The 22,371-nt window shown below is 45.4% G+C and overlaps 1 pseudogene; it reads left to right on the top strand.

The window, feature by feature from the left end:
- Nucleotides 1-22,371, top strand: part of LOC119951598 — a 52,482-nt pseudogene that overhangs the window by 9,059 nt on the left and 21,052 nt on the right.

Raw genomic sequence — 22,371 nt, 5'->3', positions numbered from 1 at the left:
TCAGGAAGTAACAAGGGATGTCAATAAAGGGGAACCTGTAGATGTGGTTTACCTAGGTTTCCGGAAGGTATTCCCCAGGGTGTCACATCAAAGGTTACTACACATATTAAGAGCTCATGGGGGGGGGGGGGGGGGGAGGAGGAGCAATAGATCAGCATGGATAGAGGGTTGGTTAGCTAACAGGAAGCAGAGAGGGGGCATAAATGGGTTACGTTTGGGTTGGTAAGATGTGAGAAGTGTCACAAGAATCAGTGCTGGGCCATCAACTATTTACAATCTATATTAATGAGTTGGATGATGGGATTGAATGTATGGCAGCTAGATATTCTGATGACACAAAGACAGGTAGGAAAGTAATTTGTGAAGTGGACTTAAGGAGTCTGCAAAGGACAATAAACTGATTAAGTGAGTGGGAACACATTGACAGATGAAGCATAAGGTGGGAAAATGTGAGCGTGCCCACTTTGGCAAAAATGGTTAAATTAAACTGAGCATTATTTAATTGGAGAGAGATTGCAGAACTCTGAGGTACAGAGGGATCTGGATGTCCTGATACAGGAACCTCAAGAAGTCAGTTTGCAGATAAAGCAGATTAGGAAGGCCAATTAAATATTGTTGTTTGGATTGGATTGGACTTGTTTATTGTCACGTGTACCGAGGTACAGTGAAAAGTATTTTCCTGTGAGCAACTCAACAGATCATTAAGTACATGGGAAGAAAAGAGAAATTTAAAAAATACATAATAGGGCAACACAAGATATACAATGTACCTACATAAGCACTGGCATCGGATGAAGCATGCAGGGTGTAGTGTTAATGAGGTCAGTCCATTAGAGGGTCATTTAGGAGTCTGGTGACAGTGGGGATGAAGCTGTTTTTGAGACTGTTCATTCGTGTTCTCAGACTTCTGTATCTCCTGCCCGATGGAAGAAGTTGGAAGAGTGAGTAAGCCGGGTGGGAGGGGTTTTAATTATGCTGCCTGCTTTCCCCAGGCAGGTATAGATGGAAAGAGACTGGAATATTAAACTCAGGATGTTTTGGTGTAGTTGTACAGGGCCTTGGTGAGACCATATTTGGAGCACTGTGTACAGTTTGCGTCTCCTTATTTCAGAAATGGGATAATTGCAATGTAAGCAGTTCAGAGGAGATTGACTCTCCGGATTCCTGGAATGAGGGGGTTATCCTCTGAGGAAAGGTTTGACAGGTTGGGACTGTATCCATTGCAGTTTAGAACAATGAGAGATGATCTTATTGAAACGCGCGAAGTCCTGGGTGGAACTGACAGAGAGAATGAGGAGAGAATGTTTCCCCTTGTGGCAGAGACTAGAACTACATTTAAAAGGGGTTTCCCATTGAAGACACAGATGAGGATATTTCTTTCCGCTGAGGTCTATGGGTCTGTGAATCTCTCTTCCCCAGGGAGTGGTGGAGTCAGGGTCACTGATGGGCCAGCAGGCGGATGATCAGCCTCACTGAAGTTCTCAACATGAGAGTTTTAAATGGATTTTCAATGGCCCCTCTCTTTATCCGGAACCCTCAGGAGGAGTCCAACAGCTGAGAGAAAACTCAGAGCTGTGGCCTCACAGTTGCCTCATCAGAACAGAGATGACCACTTGCCAACAGCTCCCAGGTTGTGCAGAAAGAGGAAGATATTTGGTCACAAGCCCTCAGCTGAGAGAGAATCTGCTTTAGCTTCCAGTGGAACTTTCACAGGCTGGCTGGAAGTATTTTAAATCACCAGGCAGAGAGGTAATAAAGAGTCCAGACTTGCTGTGTGCTGCCTTCTATGTCTAAATAGAAGTGAATTAAAATGGAGATTGCTTCTTCTCCTAGCCTTCCCTTCAGAAGTTTCTGAAGGGTTCCACCAATCAGAATGAAGTAAATCTCGGAATTTTAGAAGAACTGATTGACTGCTAGCCAAGTCCATCAAAATGACATCACGGGACCCGACCACACAGCACAGACGTGAATCCCTTTGGTCAGTTCAACTAACAGCTTGCACCTGGGCATTTCCAAAGTGTGTAGTTCAAACCCAGAATCTGCAATGGTGCAGCAGCGAACAAGACAGTAATAAAAAGGGAGACATGGATCAGACAAGGATTTAAAAAAGATTCCTTACACATGGACCAATTACAAAGCCTGTCATTGAACCATCTGTACCCGTCACAGCCACGTCAAACTCTCAAACAATTGTCTTCCCCACGCTCCGTCCCCGGTACAGGGAGTCAGCATTCCCGTGCCAAGCAGTGAAAACATGGTGGCCTTGACACCCAGGTGTTGTCTAGGATTCCAGGACTCTTGTTTTCTCTGTCCTCTGGGAGCTGTTTATCTCCCTGTTCCCACACAGCAAGTCGTCTGTTCTCAGCTCTGCTCAATTTCTGCTGGAGTTTGGTCCCTTTTACACCTTTCGGATCAATAAAACATTTGGTCAGTGAAGACCCAAACCACAATTTCCCATCCTGTCACCTGTCAACCATCCTTACCCAGAGCGTAATCACAACAGGAATAAAAACAGGGGAAGTGTAACAAGCAAATTCAAAATAAATCTACAGCCAGTCATAGAAATTAATTTAATGTTCACTAATTAGTAAGAAAACCTGAAGTAGGGAGTCCTCAGGAATCTTACACTCCACACCGAGAGGGGGAGAAAAACTCTCACCGACCCCTCACTGAATTTCATTCAGTTATTTTCCCATTTCTGTTCTGGCCTTGCCTGGGGTAACATCTACTCAATATTTTCTCCTGAAGGAGCGCCGTGAGTTCTAGGTCACTGGCACATTCGGACAGATGCTTCAAGCAACAGATCAAACATGGATGTAAAGGATTCTCCAGCTCTCTCTTTGTGGACAGTTCTTACTCAGTATTATTTCTCCCAAGCCCTTCCTTGTCCCATTATCGCTTTAATTTCACTCCCACTTTGCCCGTGTCCAGTGTGTTTAATTCTATCCGGATTGTTTTAAAGTCAGTTTCTCTCTGGAGTGTGTGTCAATGTCTTGATGATGTCACAATGGTGTCTCAATCCCCTGGCCACATTAACCATTTCATCTCCTGCTGTGTCTCCAGTAGCTGTGTGTGTTTGGGACCCGGTCTTCAGTCCATTTCACCATGAATTTAGACTTGTTATTTTTCACATGTAACAAATCACAACTGCACACCCACACCGGGATCCCAAAATCATGTCACATATTCTTAACTCTCAGATGCGCTAATGAAAATATCAAAGTGAGTGTCTGTCTTTCTGATCTGCCCTGTTATGGTGCTGATATTTCATGTCGTGGCCGGACTTTCAAATGTAGGTTTCTTAAAAACAAAGTTCATGGGCCAGGATGTAAATATATCTGGGTGGCACAGTGGTTAGCACTGCTACCTCATGGCGCCGAAGACTCGGGTTTGATCCCAGCCCCAGGTCACTGTCTGTGAGGAGTTTGCACATTCCCCCGTGTCTGCGTGGGTCTCACCCCACAACCCAAAAGATGTGCAGGGTAGGTAGATTGGCCACGCTAAATTGCCCCTTTATTGGAAAAAAATAATTGGGTCCTCTAAATTTTTTGTAAAAGCATGTCAATATTTCCAAGAGATAGTGATCAACTTATTCATCCCATCTGCACATTCCAGACTTTCACTAGAGCGTAGGTAGATACCAGATTGATATATTCCATTCAACCACACCCAAGGTAAACATTCCAATCATTTATTATCCAGGACAATATTCCCAGTATCTTTCAAACAGAAATTAAACATTCCCGTCCGATCCCAGGTATTAACATATTCTGTTTGTTTGTTAAGGTCAGGCTGGGATTGTTCAACTTGGAGCAAAGAAGGTCGAGGGGAGATTTGAGAGAGGTGGAGAAGATTATGACAAGTTTATTTGATTTTATTTATTGTCACATGTATTGTATACAGTGAAAAGTATTGTTTCTTGCATGCTATACAGACAGTGCATACCATACATAGTGAAGGAAGGAGAGACTGCAGAATATAATGTTACAGTCATAGCTAGGGTGTAGAGAAAAGATCAACTTAATACGAGGTAAGTCCATTCAAAGGTCTGATGGCAGTAGGGAAGAAGCTGTTCTTGAATCCGTTGGTACATGACCTCAAATGTTTGTATCTTTTTCCTGACGGAAGAAGGTGGAAGAGAATATGTCTGGGGTGCGTGGGGTCCTTCATTATGCTGGCTGCCTTTCCGAGGCAGCGGGAATTGTAGACAGAGTCAATGCATGAGAGGCTGGTTTGCGTGATGGATTGGGCTACATTCATGACCTTTTGTAATTTCCTGCGGTCTTGGGCAGAGCAGGCTCCATACCAAGCTGTGATACAACCAGAAAGAATGCTTTCTATGGTGCACTTATAAAAGATGGTGAGAGTCGTAGCTGACATGCCAAAATTCCTCAGTCTTCTGAGAAAGTAGAGTCGTTGGTGGGCTTTCTTAACTATAGTGTCAGCATGGGGGGTGGGGGGGGAGGACAGGTTGTTGGTGATCTGCACATCTAAAAACCTGAAGTTCTCGACCCTTTCTACTTCGTTCCCATTGATGTAGACGGGGCATGTTCTCCACTACGCTTCCTGAAGTCGATGACAATCTCCTTCATTTTGTTGACATTGAGGGAGAGATTATTGTCGTCCCACCAGTTCACCAGATTCTCTGTCTCATTCCTGTACTCTGTCTCGTCATTGTTTGAGATCCGACCCACCACGGTGGTGTCATCAGCAAATTTGAAATCGAGTTGGAGGGGCGGGGGGGGTGGGGGAATATTTTGATGCGGCGAATGGTAATGACCTAGAACTCGCCACCGGTGAGGGGGAGGTGTTGTGTGGAAATGGAGGATTTCAAACGGAAATTGGATCGGTATTTGAGGGAACTAAATTGCAGGGCTGCAGGGATAGAATGGGGCACTGGGAACATATCAGCCATGACAGAGTCAATGGATGGGAGACAGGTTCATGTGATGGACTGGGCTGTGTTCACGACTCTGTAGTTTCTTAAAGTCTTGGGCCGAGCAGTTGCCATACCAAGCTGTGCTGCAGCCAGAGAGGATGCTTTCTATGGTGAATCTGTAATAATTGTAGACATGCTGAATTTCCTTAGTTTCCTGAGGAAGTATAGGCGCTGTTGTGCTTTCTTGGTTGTAGTGTTGACGTTGGTGAATCGGGACAGATTGTTGGTGATTTGCGCACCTAGCAATTCGAAGCTGTCAACCATCTCCCCTTCGGCACCATTGATGCAGACAGGGATATGCAAGATATTTTGCTTCCTGAAGTAAATGACCAGCTCCTTCGTTTTGCTGGCATTGAGGGAGAGATTATTATCATTACACCACGCCACTAAGTTCTCTATCTCCCTCTTGTACTCTGACTCATCGTTGTTTGAGATCTGACCCATTGCAGTCGTGTCATTGGCAAACATGGAGGGGGAGCCAAATTTTGCCACACAGTCGTGTGTGTACAGGGAATATTGTAGGGAGCTAAGTACACAGCCTTGTGGGGCCCCGGTATTGAGGACTAACGCAAAGGAGGAGGCATTGTTGTTTATCCTTACTGATTGCTGTCTGTGGGTCAGGAAGTTGATGATCCAGTTGCAGGGGGAGGAGACAAGTCCTAGGTTTTGACATGAGCTTGGCTGGGATTATGGAGTTGAAGGCAGAGCTGTAGTTAATGAATAGGAGTCTGACATAGGAGTCCTTGTTGTCGAGATGCTCCAGGAATGAGTGTAGAGCCATGGAGATGGCGGTGGCAGGTAGGACCATGGTGTCTGCGGTGGACAGGTAGGGCCATGGTGTCTGCGGTGGACAGGTAGGGCCATGGCGTCTCCGGTGGACCGGTTGCGGTGATTGCGAATTGCAGTGGATCAAGGCACTCTGGCTGTCTGGAGTTGCCGTGTCTCATGGCCAAACTCTCGAAGCTCATCATAATGATCGATGCCAAGGCCACCGGATGGTAGTCGTTGAGGCACGTTGCCTGGTTCTCCTTTGGCACCGGTATGGATGGTGGTCTTCTTGAAGCAGGTGGGAATCTCGGAACCGAGTCGGGAGAGGTTGAGGATGTCCGGAAACACATCCGCCAGTTGGTCCTCACAGTATCTGGGTGCACGACCAGGGATCCCGTCAGGACCTGCCGTTTATCAAGGGTTCACTTTCAAGAAGGCCGACCTTCTGGTCACAGGCTGTGACGGTTGGTATGTCACAGGTTTGTGTGTCCAAGGCTGCTGGGGCAGTTGACAAAGGTTTGATGGTTTCCTGTTGAAGTGAACATAGAATGCATTGAATTTGTCGGGGAGGGGTGCCCTGTTGCCAAAGATTCTTCTCGGCTTTACAGCTCATTATGTTGTTGAAGCCTTGCCACAACCGACGAGAGTCCATGTCATTAGTCTGTGACTCTAGCTTAGTCTGGTATTGTTTCTTGATGTCCCTGTTGGCTTTGTGGAGGTCGTATCTAGATTTCTTGTATAGGTCAGGGTCGCCTGTCTTGAATGCCTCAGACCTGGCCTTCAGTACGGAGTGAATCTCCCGATTAAACCATGGTTTCTGGTTGGGTAACGTACATACTACCTTCTTTGACACACAATCTTCTCCACACTTGCTGCTGAAGTCTGTGATGGTGCTGGCAAACTCGTTTAGGTTGGCAGCTGAGTTCTTGAATATGGACCAGTCCACTGACTCCAAGCAGTCGCGTAGGAGCTCTTCTTTTGCCTCGGACCAGCATTGCACGACCTTCTTAACCGGATTCTCCCGTTCAGTTTCTGCTGGTATGCCAATAGAAGGAGCACCATTTTGTGGTCCGATTTTCCGAAGTGCAGTGGGGGATGGATTGAGAGGTGCCCTTGATGTTTGTGTAGCAGTGGTCAAGGATGTTGGGGCCCCTGTTGGGACAGGAGATGTGGCGGTGGAATTTTGGCTGTACACTCGAGGTTGGCCTGGTTAAAGTCCCCGGCCACGATGAACAAGGCCACGGGTATTCTGCTTCATTGTTAGGTGTGACCTCGCTCGTGTTTCATCAGTTTGGCTGAGGATCGAAACCTCTTTGTGCAGTGAGAGCAGCTGAACGGTCTCTCCTGAGTGTGAATGCGCTGATGGATCATCAGTACCTGAGAGCTTTTAAACCCATTCCCACAGTCAGAGCATTTAAAGGGTCTCTCATTGGTGTGAGTGACATTGTGGCTCAGCAGGCTGGATAACTGAGTGAATCTCTTATCACACACAGAGCAGATGAACGGCTTCTCCCCAGTGTGAAGTCGCTGGTGTGTCTGCAGGTTGGATAACTGAGTGAATCCCTTATCACACACAGAGCAGATGAATGGCCTCTCCCCGGTATGAGCGCTCTGGTGTCTCTTCAGGGTGGATAACTGAGTGAATCCCTTATCACACACAGTGCAGGTGAACGGCTTCTCCCTGGTGTGAACTGTCTGGTGTCTCTGCAGGTTGGGTAACCGAGTGAATCCCTTCCCACACACAGTGCAGGTGAACGGCCTCTCCCCAGTGTGAACTCGTTCATGTCTCCGCAGGCTGCCAATGTCAGTGAATCCCTTTTCACACTGAGAGCAGGTGAAAGGCCTCTCTCCAGTGTGACTACGTTGATGACTTTCCAGCTGGCATGGGGCTATGAATCCCATCCCACAGTCCTCACATTTCCATGGTTTCTCCATGGTCCGGGTGACCTTGCGTCTCACCGCGTTGGACGATCAGTTGAACCCTCGTCCACACACCGAACACGTGTACAGTCTCTCCCTGCTGTGAATGGTGTAGTATTGTTTTCAGTCTTAGTCACTGGTTAAAGCTCTTTCCACAGTCAGTGCTCTGTAACAGACTCACACGGGTATGTGTTTGTGTCTCAGTGTTTTTCCAGACACACTGATGTTTAAAATCTCTTGAAGCAGACAGAATAGACAAACATTTCTCCTTCTAGATTCCAAGGCCGATGATCCCAAGAATTGAGTGACTCAGTCAGTTCTTGACGTCATATTTAGTTTGAGATATCAGCCTTAAATTCTTCTCGTTCGAACTTCCTGCAAACAGATTTTACAATAGTAATCATTGTCAGTACAGGATAGTAACACAGAACAGACAATTCTAGTTTCTATCGAACATTCTTTCCTCTCTCTCTTTCACTGAAATGCTCTAAATCTCAATCCCACAGACTCTCTCTGCATTCTCACTCTGCTGTACCTAATATTGACCCTCCCAATTCTGCTGAAGGTGCTGATTCAGGCTGATTGACAGATCCAAGCTCACTACTTCCTGTCCTGGACACAGAGACCTGAAAATCTTCATGCAGGCTGCCAGACAGATATATGTCGATATTACTGGATGAAAAATGTGTGTAATATACAGACTGTATTCACTTACTGTCCCTCCCAATTTTCCTGAAGGTGCTGATCAACAAATCTAAACTCGCTAAAACCTGTACAAGAGGAGAGAATCTCCATATAAGGACATTTACTGATTAGAGATAGGGAAATCTGAGGAAGAATTTTATTTAGTCATGGAATGGTCATGACAGGGAACTCACTGCCCACAAGGGTTGTGGAAGTCAAGATGATCAATAATTTAAAATAGAGTAGGATGGCCACTTGAAGAAAATAAACTTGCTGGGGAACAGGCATATTGAGGGGGAATGGGACTGACTGGATTACTGTACAGAGAGTCAGCATTGACTTGAGTTCCCAAATGGATTCTGTCAGTGCTGCAATGACTGTCTGACTGGAAATATATAATGTGGGTACAGTACTATATTACAAAACCAGAACTGATAATTCATGTATTTTATTACAGAACCATCAATAATATATATAAAACATACCATATAACACTCGACATATCTCTGTCCGATATTACATTTTTAAAAATTAATTTACGGGATTTGGACAATGCTGGTTAGGCCAGCATTTATTGCCCATTCCCAGTTACCCTTCTGAAGTAGTGGTGAGTTGCCTTCTTGAACTGTTGCAGTCTTTGAGGTGTAGGTACATCCCCTATGCTGTTTTTTAAAAATTTGTTCTTTATAAATTTAAAGTACCCAATTCATTTTTTCCAATTAAGGGACAATTTAGCATGGCCAATCCACCTACCCTGCACATCATTGGGTTGTGGGGGCGAAACCCACACAGGCACGGGGAGAGCAGCATGGTAGCATTGTGGATTGCAGAATTGCTTCACAGCTCCAGGGTCCCAGGTTCGATTCTGGCTTGGGTCACTGTCTGTGTGGAGTCTGCACATTCTACCCGTGTGTGCGTGGGTTTCCTCCGGGTGCTCCGGTTTCCTCCCACAGTCCAAAGATGTGCAGGTTGGGTGGATTGGCCATGATAAATTGCCCTTAGTGTCCAAAATTCTATTATAATCTATGATTAACCTAGGGCAAAAGTTCGGCACAACATAGTGGGCTGAAGGACCTGTTCTGTGCTGTATTTCTCTATACTCTATACACGGACAGTGACCCAGAGGCAGCGCTAACCACTGCTCCACCGTGCTGCCCTACATCCCCTGTGCTGTTAGGGAGGGTATTCCAGGATGTTGCCCTAGGGACAGTGAAGGAACGGCAATATATTTCCAAGTCAGGGTGGTGTGTAACTTGGAAGCAAACCTCCAGGTGGTGAGGGTCCCAGGTATCTGCTGCTTTTGTCCTTCGAAGATGGCAGTGGTTATGGGTTTGGAAGGTGCTGTCTGAGGAACGTTTATAGTTACTGCAGTGTATCTTGTAAATGGTATACACAGCTGCTACTGTTTGTCGGTGGTGGAAGGTTTGAATGTTTGTGGAAAGCAGCACAATTAATCAGGCTGCTTTGTTCTGGACAGCGTTGAGCTTCTTGAGTGTTGTTGGAGCTGCACTCATCCAGCAAAGTGGAGCGTATTCCATTACACTCCTGACTTGTGCTTGTAGATGTCTGGTGGACAAGCCTTGGGGCATCGGGTGGTGTGCTACTCACCGTAGGATTCCCAGCCCTTGATCTGTCCTGGTAGCTACAATATTAATATGGCTAGTCCAGTTCAGTTTCTGATCAATGGTAACCCCCAGGATGTTGGTTATGGGGGATTCAGCGATGGTAATGCCACTAATGTCAAGGGCTGGTGGTTAGATCCTCTCTTGTGGGAGATGGTCATTGCCTGGCACTTGTGTTGCACAAATGTAACTTGCCACTTATTAGACCAAGCCTGGATATTGTCCAGGTCTTACTGAATTTGGACCTGGACTGCTTCATTATCTGAGGAGTTGAGAATGGTGCTGAACATTGTGCAGTCATCCATAAACATCACCACTTCTCACCTTATGATGGAAAGGAGATCATTAATGAAGCAGTTGAAGATGGTTGGGTCAAGGAAACTGTCTTGAGGAACTCCTGCAGTGATGTCCTGGAGCTGAGATTGGACCTCCAATCACCACAACCATCTTCCTTTGTGCCAGGTATGAATCCAACCAGTGGAAATGTATCCCCCGATTCCCAGTGACTCCAGTTTAGCTGGGGCTCCATGCCATACTAGGTCAAATGCTGCCTTGATGTCTAGGGCAGTAACTCTTACCTCACTTCTGTCATTCAGCTCTTTCGTCCAAGTTTCAACTGAGGCTGTAATGAGATCAGGAGCGGAGTGACCCTGGCGGAACCCAAACTGAGCATCCAGGAGCAGGTTATTAAAGAATAAGTGCCACTTCATAGCAACTTTGATGGCTACTTCCATCACTTTGCTGATGATGGACAAGAGACCGACAGAGAAGGAATTAGCTGAGTTGGATTTGCCCTGTTTACTGTCCCCTTAAATGTAAACCATCGCCTGGGGAAACCAGCCCTTTAATTGTGGACATTAGGAAAGAGACCATCCTTTTAGCCAGACAAATAAGTGTCAAACTGAGGGAGCAAAGGATGTCAACATCTTTCAGAGAGAGAGGCCTGGGCCAAGCTTTCCAGAGTCTGCACCCTCCCTGGATTCACTTCCTTTCCCTTCAGTTGCTGCAAGTCACCAATTGAAGGTGAGAATGAGAAAATAAATGGAAAGGGGGAGAAAAGAAAGTGTTTTACTCACAGATGTTGGAGACAGGAGGAGATTTCAGTCTGTGTGCAGCTCAAACTCACTCAGAGTTGGAGAACAACAGCTTTGCTCGACAGAAACCTCCATGTCCAGCTTCCGCATTGAGACAATGGGGGAGCTCTGATTGTCGGAGGGACAGAGTCCTTCCGGTCCTCCAATCTTCCCAGTGGGCACAAGCCAGCGGTAAAGTCATCTGGAGTGAGCTCACCCTGCACATGCGCAGTCCTGGATTGGGAGGGTCTTCTCGCTCCGGCCGGAGCTGTCAGCCGGTTGCCGGAAACCGGCATGACGATGTCCTGGGGGAGGGGGAACAAAGGGTGGGGGCGGGGCTCCCGTGTCCTCGCGCCAGACGGGTGCGCTCAAATGCAGTGACGTCACTGCGGAACGGATTTATTCCTATTGGCTGATTTAGAGGATGACCTCCTTTGTGATGTCACAATATGGAGGTTGGACAATGATTTTCAGACTAAAATTTCCTCCTCTGGGCAACATCTGGGAGCAAATCAATGTCTCCCCCTTTCAGAAGGTCATAAGATATAGGAGCAGAGGTAGGCCATTTGGCCCATCCAGTCTGCTCTGCCATTCTATGATGGCTCTTCTCATCCAGGCTTTCATTCCACCATACTGCCAGTTCTCCATTACCCTTGAAATGAAAACTGGAAAATCACTTATTGTCGCAAGTAGGCTTCAATGAAGTTACTGTGTAAAGCCCCTAATCACCACATTCCAGCACCTGTTCAGGAAGGCTGGTATGGGTATTGAACTGTGCTGCTGGCCTGCTTTCAAAGCCAGTAATTTAGCCCAGTGTGCTAAACTACCAATTAAAAATCTGTCTTCTCTAAATCTGAATTTAGCTTTTTACATAAATTGTGTGACATTCATGGAAGTTTGCCAACTGGAGCATTATTCTCAGTTAAATTCAGCCCTCAGCTCCGTCGCTGCCTGTGATTGACATGAGCAATGGGGAGACAGAAAAGTGCCCGAGGCTCAAATGGGTAGTCAAAACTTGTGACTTGAAACCAACACCTCAATATTTGTCCGTCAAAGGGCAGCATGGTAGCATTGCACAATTGCTTCACAGCTCCAGGGTCCCAGGTTCGATTCCAACTTGGGTCACTGTCTGTGCGGAATCTGCACATCCTCCCCGTGTCTGTGTGGGTTTCTTCCGGGTGCTCCGGTTTCCTCCCACAGTCCAAAGATGTGCAGGTTAGGTGGATTGGTCATGATAAATTCCCCTTAGTGTCCAAAATTGCCCTTAGTGTTGGGTGGGGTTACTGGGTTATGGGGACAGGATGGAGGTGTTGACCTTGGGTAGGGTGCTCTTTCCAAGAGCCAGTGCAGACTCGATGGGCCGAATGGCCTTCTGCACTGCAAATTCTATGAAATCCATGTTATTTATACTGGGGTTTTTATTTTTACATTTAGGCACTGGAGGCAAAGGGTGGGAGTTTTAATGGGTAACTTTCACTTTCTAACTTTGTATTGTCTATAGTGTCAGCTGTGGCTCAGTGGGCAGTTCTCTCACCTCTGAGTCAGAAGGTAGGTTCAAGTCGCAGTCCAGGGACTGGAGGACAAAAATTACATCCAAAATTCCTCCTCGCAGCGCTGAGGGAGTGCTGCACTGTCAGAACAGCCTTCTTTCAAATAAGATATTCAACTGAGGCGTTGTCTGACCCTATCAAGTGGATGTTAAAGATCCCACAGCCACTATTTTGAAGAAGAGCAGAGGAGTTACCCCAGTGTCCTGGTCAATATTTATCCCTCAATCAACATCACTACAAACAGATCATCTGCTCAATATCACATTGCTGTTTGTGGGATCTTGCTGTGTGTAAATTGATTGCCACGATTCCTACATTACAAAAGTGATGATACTTCAAAGTACTTAATTGGTTGTGAAGCACTTTGGGACGCTCTGTGGTTGTGAAAGGTGCTATAGAAATGCAAGGTTTTTAATTGAAGATACTGATCTTGTTATCAAGAGCATAATTGATTTCAGCTACCTCCAACTTACCATTTAATAAATTCACTTTAGTTTGAACAGGACTTGAATCAATTAAGACAAAAGCAGAATTCTCTGGATAGTAAATTCAAAAAAAAGTTTATGAAAAGAAAAAGGTTTACTGAACTTTAAGGCATTGACTTTTCCAACTTCATGTGGGTATTCAGTGTGTAGCAGCGTAACCCTCTCTGGCTCCTTCTTTAACAGTAATTCTTGTGGAATTCAGACTCGGGAGTCTGGCTCCTTATTTGACAGTAATTTCCTTGGAACTCGACCTCAGGAGTCTTCAGTACTTGGCAAGCAAGGAAGACGTTCGGAACCTCTACTTTTATCCCAAAAGTGACCATTACCTCATAACATGACAATTGGTCAATTTGGTCACTAGATTAATTGAATTGGATCCCCAATTACTGACACCACCTTCTCTCATTAACTTAGGCAGGAATACAATAGAACTGTTTCATACTATCCTTTTATCTGCTTCGAGAATCCCTTATTTTACAACATCAAATGATGAGGTTAATCTGATCTTGAAGGTCTCTCTTGCCAGTACATTTATCTTCATTACACAGTCCTTTTTAAAAAATGTATAAATTTAGACGACCGAACTATTTTTCTCCAATTGAGGGCAATTTTGCGTGGCCAATCCACCTTTCCTGCACAATGTTTTTGGACTATGGGTGTGTGACCCACACAGACACGGGTAGAATGTGTAAACTCCACATGGACAGTGACCCTGGACCGGGATCTAACCCGGGTTCTCGGCGCCGTGAGGCAGCAGTGCTAACCACTGCACCACCATGCAGCCCAAAACATTCTTTACATATACAGCAATTAAGCTTTTAAGAAATTTAGAGTACCCAATTCATTTTTTCCAATAAAGGGGCGATTTTGCTTGGCCAATCCACCTACCCTGCACCTTTGGGTTGTGGAGGCGAAACCCATGCAAACACGGGGAGAATGTGCAAACGCCACACAGACAGTGACCCAGAGCTGGGATCGAACCTGGGACCTCGGCACCATGAGGGAGCAGTGCTAACCACTGTGCCACTCTGCTGCCCTGCTTTTACATTTTTACAGCAAATAAAAATCAGTCTTTTACGAGAACTACTGATTCATTATTGATTCATTCATTGTAACTGAATTAAGGATCAATCATCTTTTACTGATTGGTGGCTAAATAAAACAATAATCTTTAATTAATATATTTGGTCACTCCAAGGTAAACGGGTTCAAAAAGACAGTTTGTGAAAGACAATAGCTTTATTTCTTACTCATCTTGATTGGATTCAACAAACAGCCTTGTGGTTGAGCCAGACATTGACACAATTTAATGTTCTCTTTCTTGTCAAAATTATTGAAGAATTTATTTGTTTCAACAATTAATGCTCACTCAGCAGCGTCGAAGCATTCACGTTTATACAGTATTAATTTCTGAAATAAAGATCTTGTCACATGTTAGAATTTAACATGGCTTCTCTAGAAACCAACTATTTTCTAATACACCTGATAGGTAAAAGATAGCTATTTAGCGTAAATATTAAGCCCCAATTTTAAATACCCATTTAAAATTAAGGATTTCAACACTTATAACCTCAGGTCATCGCAAAACAGAGAGCTTCAACAGAACAGAAACAAAACAGCATGACACAGCGTAATTCCATTATAGATTAAAACAGCACTTTTACTGAGCTTCATTGTTCTAACAAATACATTTGCAAGACAGTGTGACATTAAAACACAAGCCATACCAGATATTCCAAGGACAGGGCAGGCACCATAGCAACATTAAGGCGCTAATGTCCACAATGTGGAAAATAGCAAAGTCAGCAGAAGTCTAGTTTAAACTGGTTGCGATAATAGCACAGAATCGCATTCCATAACATACACAAGTATTCAGATATGAAACATTTAAAGCTAATGCTGCACATTGAAGATTGACAGCTAACCGTCAAATCAAACTCATTTGATTCTAAACTAAATCAATTGGGATTACATAGGGGTGTAGATAGATGGCTAAAGACTGATATGATTTGGTATAACCGTGAGGGTCCATACGGCCATCTTTATTCATGAATCATGTATACTTTGATCTAAACTATTCGCTGTCTCTACACTTTCACTTTTCCACTCTAACTCTTGAAGTAAATGCAAGCTGTTTTGCCGTAAGCAAGAAACCATTTCTGTATTATTTGAAAGTTAAATTATGTATCAGTTGCTTCTCTTTAAGTCCTTTTTGCTAACCAGACTTATTAGAGAATAAGATTTAAGTGATTCTCAATTGTAAACAAATAGAGGCAATAAACAATTCTTGTTTGCACCCGAGAAATTTTAACTCAAATTTCTACTGCGTTTTAGTGTCTCAAGTGCCACTAAATCCGCATGGTAGATCTCTACAACTGGCGTAGTTCGGCAAAAGGGGAGGAGCCAGCCAGGAAGAAATCAGAAGACTGAAGAAAGACCAGAAGGACGGAAGACCCAAAAAAAACCGGCTAGACTGCAGTAAAAAATATATTTTCACCCATTAAAAGGCTGAAAGCCGCATCAAGCAGTGCTTCGACCCCTAGAAAGGACCTTTTTATAGACTGTGTGAATTCAATCGGGTGCTGGTCGTTGAAACTAAAATAAAATGGGCCAGGTTCAATTTGTGTAGCCTGTCCCAATCCCTCGCCACCTGAATACCCAAGTACCTAAAACTGTCCCCTAACACTCTAAAAGGCAGTTTCCCCAGTCGCCTCTCCTGACCTCTCGCCTGAACTACAAACAACTCGTTCTTCCCCATATTAAGCTTGTACCCCGAAAACAGGCCGAATTCCCCTAAGATTCCCATAATTTCCCCCATCCCCTCCATTGGGTCTGAGACATACATCAGGAGGTCATCCGAATACAGCGAGACGCTGTTCTCCAAACCCCCCCCCCCCCCACTGGACCAACCCCTTCCAGCCCCTTGAGGCCCTCACAGCAATTGCCAGCAGTTCTATCGCCAGCGCAAACAGCAGTGTGGCGAGGGGACATCCCGGTCTCGTCCCCCTGGTGTAGCCTGAAATATTCTGAAGTCATCCTGTTTGTCAATACACTAGCTACCGGAGCCCGGTACAGCAACCTAACCCAGACAACAAAGCCTCTTCCAAACCCGAACCGCTCCAGCACCTCCCATAAGTAATCCCACTCGACCCAGTCGAAGCCTTTTTCCGCGTCCATCGCAACCACATCTTCAACTTCCCTACCTTCCGGGACTTGTGGGAGGAAACAGGAGCATCCGGAGGAAACCTACACAGACTCTGGGAGAACATGCAGACTCCGCACAGACAGTGACCCAAGCGGGAATCGAACCCTGTTGGACAGGGCTGGTTTCAGCAGATATTGTGTCCCAGGAGCAGGTAGGGTTTGTACTGCTGGGGTAGAGATTGTGAGGGGTTTGATGGGGGTGTCTGGGGCATAACTTTGAGAGTTGGGGTGATTGCAGAGGGTTAAAGACAGATCGGAGACAGAGATGGGAAAGTGGTGGGGATGTGTGGTGGTGATCATCAAAAAGGGGTCAGTGATTGAGAAAGGAGGATCAGTGATCATGTAGGTAGGGGTGGTCATACCATGGGAGCTTCCTGCTGAGGAGGTTCTGTTGCAGCAGGAGCCCAGTCACAAGGTGAGAGAAACAGGTTATCTGGGGGTTTGGGAGAAAGCACTCCGGCTCCTCAAGGCCCATGAGGAGTACTGGAAGGGCAAAGCAGTCCTCGCCTACTTTTAGCTGGTGGCTTTTCAAGGCCCGAGAAACTTATTTGGCTAAGTTTAAATTTTAAATGGAGCCAGAATATGAGTCTGCAGCCTCATTAATAAATTAAAATGAGTAACTCACCTTCTAAAACAGATTGGTTAACTTTCACTGAGTTATAGAGTCATAATCGCACAGCAAGAAGTTATTCAGCCCATCAAATCCTTGCTGGGTCTTTGTGGAACAATCCAATAAATCCCAATGTACCTGTTCTATTCCCATAGCCCTGCAAGTTTATTTCCCTTAAATTCCACTTCTGCCGCATTGCTGAGCAGAGAGTGCCAGGTCATTATGACTTGTTGTGAAAAAACGTTCTTCCTCAGATCACCCCCCCCCCCCCCCCCCCCCCCCCCCCCCACCCCCCGATAGATTTTGCCTTGAGGGCAGAATTTTGCTGTCCAAAACGGGGTGAGAACAGAGGATGCATCTATTAAAACCGAAAATGGGTGTATTCGAGGTGGTTTGGTTCGGGTTTGAGATATTTTAAATTTCTACATCCCACTCAACCCAGACCCATCCATTTGTTTATTTAGATAAAATTTGCCTCAAAAGATTTGATTGCCATTTGTCTGCTATGGCTGACCTTAACTTCTTTTTCAAAATGGCATTGCTAATAGCGCCTTCTGCAACGGTAGTTGTTATTGCAATTAAACATCAAATCAAACACAGGACATAAATAAGTTTAAAACCTTGAGAGTTAATTGACGTGCCCGAAAAGCTTGATAAGCTCTTATTCAATCCATCTTTAGCCTGATACATCAATATCTGCAGCACATTGTCCATTTTGCACAATGAGATGGACAATCTTCAACTTTTGTGACCTACTTTGGGAGCACATCATTGAAGATGTATAGCTCTTGAGCAATCATAGAAAAGTTGAGGTTGTAATGATTACACAAGACATGGACATCAGACTCCATGATTGTCTTTTCATTTCTTGACAGACGTACATTAGGGTTTTGAAATACAAACTTTCAAGCAAGGTCAAAATATACAAAATGTGATAAGATCGAGCTTGTTTGTTGACTTCCCCGACTTAAATGCTCTCTTTTCCATGCATTTGTGAATCTTTGCTGTCGGTGTCTTCATCAGCCTGCATTGGTTCCTCATTGTCGGATCCAAGAAGATTATGGGTATCTCCTTGAAACTGACAAGAAGCATTGCTGTTGTGATCACAGTTATGTACTGTTGCAGCTTCTTGCTTGATAACATTGCTAACAGCTCAAAGTTATGCTAGTAAGACTCAAACTGCTACAAATGTTGCTGCTGCTGGTTGTAAAACTGAAAATGGCAACACTTTGCGTTTGTCACATCTGAATGCTTGGAGATTTTCACTGGGTTGTCATCTTTAATGTGGTTTTAAAAGGCACTTGCAAATGGTTTTTCCAAAAGCATTTATCACAAGGAGGCAAATTCCATTTCTCTTTCAAATTTTGGTTAAACATGCTGAGCACTGATATTTGAGTAGTGTTTCGCCGGGTTGTTAATGAGGTCAGGGGTTTTAAATAGCCGGGTGTCAAACATTGGGGAGGTTTGATGCTCTCATTGTCCCACACCTGCATAAAACCCATTCGCAAGTAACAATGTTTCTCATCCATGATGTTTGGCTGTTGGGTACAAGGGAATGGTTCCGGGGATGGCATAGCCTTGGACCTCAACGTGCCAGGTCAAGGGCTAGCTCTGAAACTAGTGATGCTCTGCCCGATGGTACAATATCTAACTTTCCGGCACATGTTATGTCATTCTGGGGGAGGGTAGAGTTGAGTGGCCAGATGTGTATTCTCTGGGGAATACCTACCACAGTTGTTCCTATTTACTGATGTGTAAGGGTTGTCTTCTGGGTGGCCATAAGGGCAATAAACAACTACTAATGGCTCTTGCATGTTGAAACCAGACAGAAGAGACTGTGTCATGCTGGAGCCCAGCAGCAGTCTAAACACTCACGACTTTTAGTATAACTCAGACTTCTGACACCAAGAGTTCTATAGAGATATCCTGAAGTAACCATACGCTTCATTGTAGATCAGTTCTGTAAACTACACAAATATAGGTAATGGACTCGTGCACTACCCACAAGATCCAACAAATTGTTTGGTACATAATCTAATGACTTTGGGAGACATTATTTGCACTCTGCAGCTGAGCAAAGGTGCCAGTCCAGGCTCCTACTTATTCTCTGCCACCACCACCACCTAGTTCTCTCATTCATGTTCCATGCAAAGCCCAGAGCATCATCCTCAAACTGACTTTGGGGATGGGTTTAAATCCGCGGGTGATAGAGAAGGAGTGAATGATACAGGGTGCTGTGAGGTGCGATCAATAATTTGGGGTTCACTGTAATAGAGGAAAACATGTTTGCATGATAACTGCAACAAAACACTTTCAAACTAATGCTCCATAGCTAATGACATCACAATGGGAGTGTGTGTGTGACATGGCAATGGGAGTGTGTGTGTGTGTGTGACATGGCAATGGAAGTGTGTGTGTGACATGGCAATGGGAGTGTGAGTGTGTGTGTGACATGGCAATGGGAGTGTGTGTGTGACATGGCAATGGGAGTGTGTGACATGGCAATGGGAGTGTGTGTGTGTGACATGGCAATGGGAGTGTGTGTGTGTGTGTGACATGGCAATGGGAGTGTGAGTGTGTGTGTGACATGGCAATGGGAGTGTGAGTGTGTGTGTGACATGGCAATGGGAGTGTGTGTGTGACATGGCAATGGGAGTGTGAGTGTGTGTGTGACATGGCAATGGGAGTGTGAGTGTGTGTGTACTTGTGTGTCGCTGATGAACCAGGAAGGAGGCCATTCGGCCCATTGTGCCTGGGCAGGCTCCTTGAAAGACTGACTCATGCCCGACTGCCCTGATCCTTTCCAACAGTCATTTCTTTCCAGCACAAGTATTTATCCAATTCCCCCCTCCTGAGATTTATTATTCAATCTGCTTCCACCACTCTTTCAACCAATCCATGTCACCTCTGATTCTTTTACCAAACACCTTCAGACGGGAGTGTGAGTGGAACAAGGAGAACAGGAATAGGATGATTCTGACCAGCAACGTGGGGAAGACGTTAAGCTTCACCCTGGCCGACTGCCTCTATTGTTTTCAGGTGTAAGTCAAAGGGGAAGTTTGTCAGAATGGGGGAGGGGTGGAGACTGAAGGAAGGTGGGGAAACCACAAGAGAAGAGGAAGGAGGTAAAATAAAAGAAGAACACAGCTGAACCAAAGTGGGGAGGAAGGCTGGGGGGCACGTGGGGGACAACGGGGAAGGGGGAGGAACTATAGACTGATCTAGAGGACAGTGAAATGTACGAAGAGTCAGTTATACAAAGGACAAAATAAACCTCTCTGTACAATAAAGTAAATTAGTGCGGGAAAGAATAATGTGATGTATACACTGTATACAACCCATTATAAATATGAGAGATGCCAATAAAAAGATTTTTTTAAAAAGAATGGATTCAGACGGTTGTTTCCAGGCTTACCTTTTTCCATCCTGCAATGCGTCATCTTTTGTGGAATCTGAGTCATAAAGCTGAGGTATTGGATATTTGAGAAGCACAGAAGAATGAGATGCAAAATATCCACCCTACATATCAGCCCGGAGTGTGATGGAATACTCTCCACTTGCCTGGATGAGTGCTGCTCCAACAACACTCAAAAAGCTTGACACCATCTAGGACAAAGTAGTCCACTTGATGGGCACCTCATTCACCACCTTGAATATTCACTCCCTCTACAATCGACATACAATCGGAGCAGTGTGTCCCACATACAAGATGCACTGCAGCAACTGGGCCAGGTTCCTTAAAGAGCACCTTCCAAACCCCCCAACCTCTGCCACTTGGCAGGAAAAGGGCAGTAAATGCATGGGGGCACCACTGCCTGCAAGTTCCCCTCCAAGCCACACACCATCCTGACTTGGAACTATATCGCAAGACATCCCTCATCACAATGCAGAGAACCTTATTGTCTGATGTTGCATTGCAGGTGTTTTTCACATCCAACAAACTATTTCTTCCTCAGCAACCATATGCTGCTTTGTCCATTACCTCTTGTGGGAGGGTTTTTACAGTCCCAAAATAGGGAACCCTCCTTGACGATCTTTTTACAGAAACACCTCTAATTCATCATCAGACAATGAAGGTGCTCTGCATTGTGATGAGGCATGTCTAGTTCTGTGCCCGCCAAGAGTTAGGAAATCCCCTTAAATACTAACTACAGTCTTTAAAAGCTGGAACAGTCAATTATTTCCTGTACCAGTGATCTCGACTAACAGTATGCTGTACATAATTAACATTGGAAGGGATTGGAAGGCCAATGTTGGGCTGTCTCTGCCACCGCAAAACACCCGCGGGGGGAGCAGAAAATCCCACCCACTGTGTCCATAGCTGGAAAATATAGATAGACACTGACCACTCGGTCCCGAGTTACTGACCATGATCCGATCATGGTATCTGCCACCTCCGCCCAGGCCCGGTTGACATGTGTGGGTGACAACCTCCTTCCCACCTCGGGGAACAGCGTGCCCCACCTTTCCTCTATGGCATCCAGTAAAAGCTCGAGCTCTGTATCCGTGAATCTCGGGGCCTGCTTTGAAATTGCACTAGTGCCACGTGGTGTGAGTGCTGCCACATTAGCATGTCCTAAATGGCTCCGGCAGTCACGCCCCCATCAGGACCGGGGAACCCCTCCCATTCAGTCCTGGTGTCTACACTTAGCCTCTCAAACAGAGAATTCAGCCCCTTGTTCTTTGCTTCCTGACTTGATTCTCTAAATTGGGGAATTGTGGTCCCTGTGACATCACACTGTCGGCTATGATGCTATTGTGACAGAGTTCCGTGTTGTCACGGTACCCACCATGTTTTTTTACATCATCCCACATCACCCGTTTCCATAGTTACCCAGTTTAACTCGCTGTTGACAGAATCTTTCCCATTGATTTGGTGTTCTACCTGCCAATTGCTCAGACAGTAAACGATTGCTAAGAATGAACATTATATCCAGGCACTCAGAACAATGATCGTGACTACGTGGATTATATATTGTTGGGCAAATGGTAAAATTCACGGAGCAGTTCGTTCTGTTTCTGTCGCAAAAATTGATGAAGTGACTACTGGAGAAATTGAAGAAATTATCTCCGGTGGCGATCATGCACAATGTGTCAATGGTCAAAATACCTCAGCTGCTGTTTTGTCTGCAGAGGAGATCGAAGTTGGAACCGAGCAGCCAGAAGAGGAGCTGAACCTCCAGGCCCTCATGTCAGAGATCAAAGGTCAACTGTTGTGGAGGAGGCTGATCCTGGTACCGAGTGGCCAGAATGACCAGCAGGATCTGGGAGTTTCCTTGGAGATCAGCCAAGGTGTGAGACACTGTCAAATAATCGAGTGGACAAGCAGCTCATCTGAACCAATGGTTGAATCTCTGACTCCAGCTGTTAATCTTGATGACATTGAACTGCAGGAAAATAGTGTCAATGGCAGTAGTGATGTGGAAGACAGATCTGCAGGTGAGGTCTCCTCTGTTGTCATCGATCATCATCCAGAGGACCAAGCCTCACTGCGCAGCAACACTGAGGGAGCCACT

This window comes from Scyliorhinus canicula, chromosome 17, assembly GCF_902713615.1.
Source record: "Scyliorhinus canicula chromosome 17, sScyCan1.1, whole genome shotgun sequence".
NCBI classification, from domain to species: domain Eukaryota; kingdom Metazoa; phylum Chordata; class Chondrichthyes; order Carcharhiniformes; family Scyliorhinidae; genus Scyliorhinus; species Scyliorhinus canicula.
This window is presented reverse-complemented; position numbering and strand designations above follow the sequence as displayed.